General features: G+C 32.6%; 1 protein-coding gene across 18 annotated transcripts in view; it reads left to right on the forward strand.

Annotated features, from left to right (window-relative positions):
• The window catches only part of LOC124425327 (serine/threonine-protein kinase MARK2-like), a 79,765-nt gene that overhangs the window by 34,283 nt on the left and 38,836 nt on the right, over positions 1–6,646 (forward strand). The window contains exon 1 of one of the 18 annotated variants that reach the window (XM_046965537.1): positions 4,314–4,492. The exons of the other annotated variants lie outside the window; for them this stretch is intronic. The gene's annotated coding sequence lies outside the window, so the exon portion shown is untranslated. Of the gene's footprint in view, positions 1–4,313; positions 4,493–6,646 lie in introns of those variants that run through there. 18 annotated transcript variants of the gene reach the window in all.

Below are 6,646 nucleotides of genomic sequence, written 5' to 3' on the forward strand. Positions count from 1 at the left end.
TAATCGAAATCAATGGGATCAAACATTTTCGGAATTTTTTTGTTGTTTTTTTTTTTTTTTTCTTTCAAGAGAGAAAAAAAAAACAACAAAATTCCGATCTCTATTCGTAGTAAACGTCGAAGCAGAATAAAATAAGGTTTTGACGATCCCAAGAGGAAAAGAGAATTTCTTCAATCTTCTCATTTTCTCATTACTCTATCAAGGCGATCAAGCGGGATAGAGAATCAACTTTGTTGGGCTCCTCCTCTCGTCTCAGGAAACCGGTTTCTCGTAAATATACTCGAACGTGCAATTAATTATTGCGCTGGTCGAGTGGAATCTAAGTAATAGTAGCTGTAGTAGAGTAGTGGTAATTGTAGTAGTATGATGGTGGTAGTGGTAGCAGTATTACATAGTAATCCGAGGAGAGGTATCTTTGAGATTGTAAGAAGTTCCGGTGGTTCGCTCTCAACGTTTATTCTTGATCGTGATTTCTTTAATATATCGACCTCTCCTTCTTCTAAAAGTCAAGTAATCTCGATTCGTAATAAAAGAATCAATCGACTTCTTTTTCTTTTTTGTATTTATTCTATCGAAAAATAATATACGGCTAGTCGAAAGTGCTAAAATAATTTTAAAAGTCGATTACTTTTTTCCAAAACGTCTCGGGTTTTCTCCTTTCTCTCTCTCTCTCTCTCTCTCTCTCTCTCTTTAGAGATTATAAAAAAAAAATTTGCTACGTAGAAAAAAATGATCCCTATTTCCTTGTAGTTTTATAATCCTCACCGAAAACAAAAGGAGAAAATAAGATATTAATCGAAAAAGTAAGGAGAAGAGGAAGGAGATCGTTAAAATTGCCTCTAAGAGAAGTTTAGTTTCTTAAACTCTGTAGATCAATTAATGTCAGAAAGGGAAGAGGGGAAGAAAAAAAGAAAAAAGAAATATTTTCCTTAACGCGTAGAAATAAATTATTAGAACATTCTGTTATGATATATGTTGTCTGACAAGTTTTATAGATCTTTCGTCGCCAATGAAAATCCTTCGGCAAACACACACGTGAACGCGTATAATTTTCAAGACGTTAGGCGCCTACAGGAGCGAAGACAGGTAGAGTCATCCAGACTATTTTTGTCAATGCGCCGTCGTTAAACAAGATTGTTTTATTATACTGCAAGAGATGGAGAATGAACGTACGTTTGTGTATATTAAGCACGTGACCGAGAGATGAAATCAAACAAACACCAAATGAAAATTTACTCTCTTAATATATGTATAACCGACGTTAGTTTCGTTTCGTTTCGTTTCGTATAATTTCATATATCGAGATACGAGGAGTTTTTGAAATATTTTCTATGATCGACGGATATTATATTATACATTTTCTCGGGCGCGATTAATCGTCAAAATTTTACGAGCCAGTACAATATATATATATGTAACTCATGTAACCACAAGAATGAGCCTTCGTGTATTTGGAAAATAGGTTAAAATTGTACACACATGAAAGACTATGGCACATACATCACATCGCGTATCACACGTATATAATATATATACACCTATATATATATATATATATATATATATATATATATATATATATATATATATATGTATGTATACTTGTGCTACTTATATTGTTGAACCATATTTACGATCAATAAATCCGTCATCGTGTCACGTGCGAACGGCAAGTGGTGGACGACGACGCCTTCGAATCCCATAGTCTCTCAAACAATTTTATTCTAAATTTTCAAATATCCTTGACTTTTACGGATCTAACGTTGAATTGATAAAAACGTCCGATGAAACTTTGTCATTGATATGAATGACCCATTAAATTTTAGAATATTGTATATCGCCCGAGGTGTATTTACGTAACGCAGGCAAAACATGAATAACATTTCACATATAAGATTTTCTAATCGAAATCTTCCATAGTTTTTATTTGGCTTTTTTCTTTTTTTCTTTTTCTTTTCTTCTTCCTTTCTTTTTTTTTTTTTATAATTTTTTTTTTATAATTTTAGACGATCAAGAAAAACATCAGACAGAGATCATTAATTCTTTATATAATCGATAATGATATCTGAATAATTTATTAGACATTATTAATAATCGTCTATGTGTGTGTATGTGTGTGTCTGTATATATAAATAAATTGTTCACGTTTAAACAATCGAAAATCAAGAAAGTTTAAGGCAAGGGTGTTATTTTTAAGCAGATATTTTGGTTGAAATTAACCAAAGTGCTTACATCACCATTCAAGAAGAGATTGCACGAGTCGTAAAACTATAAAGGCTCTCGATAATGCTTTCTCGGTATTCCTGTGTTTATATGTACAGAAGAAGATGAAGATGATGAAGAAGAAGAAGAAAAAGAAGAAGAAGAAGAAATATGTACACCTTCCGTTCTCTCGTATTATCAGTAACAGCTGGTAGAGAGTGGAAATTTTCGACGCAATCCTCAAACCCCTCTCCATCCTGTCTCCTCTCATTTTTATTATTAATTATCTTACTCCAAAGAATGTCTGCTCGAAATAGCTCTCAATATTTTTCTTTCTTTTTCTTTTGCTTCTTCTTTTTTGCATATTTATCAGACGTCAACACGGACGAGACAAGGACGAGAAATATTATTTATCGGCTGTGTATAATAACATAAATAAAAGTTCCCGAACGAATCCCAAAAGTTCCTAGGTGATATTTTTATAATCGTTTACTTTTTTTTTTCCTGGACTTATTATCAGGCTTATATTTTTATTTATTCATTTATTTATTTTTTTTTTTTCTTCAGACTGTTACAAGTCTAAGTTGTAATCTGAAAGTAAAAAAAAAAAAAAAAAAAATTAATGTTAACAGATTTGGAAGAAAAAGTGTGTGTAATTGACGTTTAAAATCGCTTGAAAATGTTTCGCCCTATTCCTTATTAAAAAAGAAAAAAAAAAAAAAATGGAAGAAGATTAGATATAATCTCCGTCGACAGTATCTTCTCTTGGCGTGTCTAAACTCTACTCTCTTTTGGGAGAAACGAAACACGTGAATCGACTGCGACAACGACGAAAGAGATACGGGGAAAAGGAGGTCTTTTAATGTCAAGAGGTCGAGTCTTATCATGTCGTAGAAAAGTTGCAACTTCATGAAAAAAAGAAAAAGGAAAAAAAAAAAAACAAAAAAGAAAAAAAGAAAAAAGTCCTGCCCTCGGACATTTTTACTCCGAGATCTTATTTACGATTTGCCAAAATCTTACTTCACGTATTATTCTTTTTTTCTTTCCTTTTCTTTTCTTTTCTTTTCCTTCATTTTCTTTTATCGAATACTGATTATGTAACTTTCTTCGTGCTTACGTACGCGATACATGATGAAGTTGGGTCAAAAAGGTTGGAATATATATTGTATGTATATATATATAGTATCAGAATAAATAGAAATCGAAGTGATATATAGTAGATTTATTAGGAAAAAAATTTCTAGAGTAAGCTGTGATTTCTGTATTCTCTCTCTCTCTCTATATATATATATATATATATACATATATATATATATATATATATGAATAGTGGACCCAATAAATATAATATAATTGTTGCTCAAAAAACAAGTTATGCCATGATGACAAATTAAGTAATTATCTTCGTTAAAAATACAATTGGAGTGTGACATAAACAACGAAGAAAAAAAATTACACTCATGTAAATACATATACACATACTTGATAACCTATTAATTGCTATCATATAGTAATATGACCTCTCTCTCTCTCTCTCTTTTTCTCTCTTGCTCGCTCGCTCCGTTCACTCGCTTACGATGTATCCTTTAAAAAGTCACGCCTAACAGACGATGGGAGACACCGTTAAGCTTGGCTATTAATAATCGAGCATCTCCAAGAGAGACAACGATATTTATCCCTTCCTCGTTGTACTTCGCATATCGTATAACAAAAAGGGCTCTCAACGTTGTAACGTGATACTCGTGTAACATCGAGTTCTTATGTTCAAGATGGCTTTTTAAGCTCCTTTTAATTATTGGTTCCTATCTCTATATCATCTCTATTGATCTCAAACATAATATATATATATATATATATATATATATATATATATTTTTTTTCAATTGCTATAATCTATGATGGTTTGATCATTCTTTTATAAAAAGAATCAAACGAGACGTTCATACATACATATATAATAAATCATTATTTTCTTATTTAAAAATTGACTATTTCAAATTTGCCGCGAGTTTTTATCGGCGACAGATTGATGCAAGCGGATGGTGCTGCCACCTGGCAACATACAATATCGAAAGTAAACGAACCGCGTCGTCGTCGTCGTCCTCCAAGCGATCGGCGTTGTGTTGTTGTTGTACGCGAGTTAAAAGATTCCACGCTTTATTATCTTCTTTCGAAACCGAACTGAACTAGATAATCGTCCTGCCGTGAAAAACTCCTTCGACGTTGGCGCCTGAGAACGAGGAACGTAAAGAAAAGGATAGAACAGAGAAAAGATAGGAAAGCGAGAGAGGTAGGAAACTATAAAAGAAAGAAAAAAAAAAAAAGAAGAAAGGAAAGAAAAGAAAAAAGAAATTTTTACGTTAATTCTTTGTCGCTCAAAAAGAATCGATAATTATTGATAATCATATATTTAAGATCGTTCAATGTTATTATATTTGTGATATCATTTTTTTTTTTATTATTATTTTACTTTTTTTCTTTTATACACGTTATGTATACCGACTACGTGAATCAAAACGTACGTAGCCATCTTGTTGTCTTTTATGTTCAAACAACACGATTTCAATCAAGGAACAAATTTTATCGCTTCACATATTTACTCATCGTTTATTACGAAAATATGTTAATGTGTATGTGTGTGTGTGTGTGTGTGTTCTATTGTCATTTTCATTAATGATTTGCTTATCGAAAAATATATGAAAGTAGAACGAAAGTACATATTTAAGAAAAGGATGAAACGATACTTTCTCTCTCTCTTTTTTTTTTTTTTCTTTCCGTTCCTTCTTGTTCTCTCTTCGTCATAAAGCACTACGGCACTGGTGATTCATCATCGCTCATCGCAGTGTCACGCTCGCCAGGACACGATTTGTCGTGTAACATAACCTCTTTTCGTTTCGCTTCGTTTCGTTTCATTTCCGATTTGTCCTTTCGTGGTCACTTAACGATCGTCGTTTATCCTAAAGTTTTAGATTTTCTTAGTCCATTCTATTTTAGTTTTCTATTTGAAAAGATTCACCTTTGTGTCACGTGGCACTATTTACGGCAGTCTTTTTTCATCCGTTAATTGCTTCCTTTTCTACTTCATTTCTTTTTCTTTCTTTTTCTATCTCTCCCATCAGTGTCGCCATATTCTTTTCCGGTTGAACGACGTTTTAAACGAAGGACCAGAATTTCCATCGAGCCGCCGACAAAGATAAAAGTCTCTTTCCTTTTTATTTCTTCAGTTGAGAAAACTCTTTCGCGTTGGGATTTTATTATTTTTTTTCTTTCTTTCTTTCTTTATTTCTTTTTCTTCTTTTTTTGTTTCGTTCCGTTTGATTTTAATCGACAAACCAAACAAAATCGATTCGTTTGACGTTCTAGAACCACGTTCGAGTCCATCGATCACGTTGAAGGACATTTCGTGTCTCGTACGAACTCAGATTACTATTGTCGAAGGTTACAAAAATGTTCCTTTTTTTTTCTTTATTATTTTTTGCACCAATAGCATAATTGCATATTAATCGTCTTGCGACACCGAGAGCCAAGCAATAAGTTCTTGATCCTCTCTCTCTCCTCTCTTTATATATATATATCCCTTCCTTTCTTGACCCGATTAATCGATTCAAACGGAAAATAGAGTAAAGTGGAAGAATCGATTTCTCGAACGGTGTAACAGATTGACCAGATTGATCAATTAAGATAGGAAAGGTATATTACATTGATCATTGTCGCTCTATCCATCTATCTATCCTTATCTCTTACTATTCTAGTACCGACAATCATCGGTCTTTAATTCGTATGAGTTAATGCAAGTGTGTATGCCGTTGCATGTAAATAAAAAAATATGTACATAAAGGTACATATATCTATATGTGTAAACGGATAGAAAAAGAAAAGAAAAAAAAATTAGAAGAAAAATAACGCACACACGAAAAAGAAAAAGAGAAGCAATTATCATTCATTCGATAGTCTTATCTCAATCGATCATTCTCGCTAAACCGTTAACTTCGACCAGATCGTTCTCCTTCGGTAACGACGGTTAATCAACCTCTAACGGATCTTGTTTTATCTACGAAGCAAACGGTACAAAATCCAAAGCTGTTCCATCTAAAGATTCAATTTTAATCCTTCGTCCAAGTGAGAGAGAGAGAGAGAGAGAGAGAGAGAGAGAGAGAGAGAGAGAGAGAGAGAGGGCTGACGTCATTTGTTAGGATGAGAAAGTTAAGATTGATTCTAGTAAAAGGTTTCTATGGGAAAAAATGAAGTAAAACAAAGAAAGAGAAAAAAGTCCCTAGATGATATTAAAAGTCAATTACTTTTAGATAACCATTGTTAGGAGGTGAGAAAATTAAGATTAATTCGTAAAAGATTTTCGAAGGAAAATAGAAAAGATGATAAAATAAAAGGGGATAAATTTGGAAGGTACTACTCTCTACTATCAAATGTCTCCCCACTGATTGAT

Source organism: Vespa crabro, chromosome 7, assembly GCF_910589235.1.
Source record: "Vespa crabro chromosome 7, iyVesCrab1.2, whole genome shotgun sequence".
Classification (NCBI taxonomy): domain Eukaryota; kingdom Metazoa; phylum Arthropoda; class Insecta; order Hymenoptera; family Vespidae; genus Vespa; species Vespa crabro.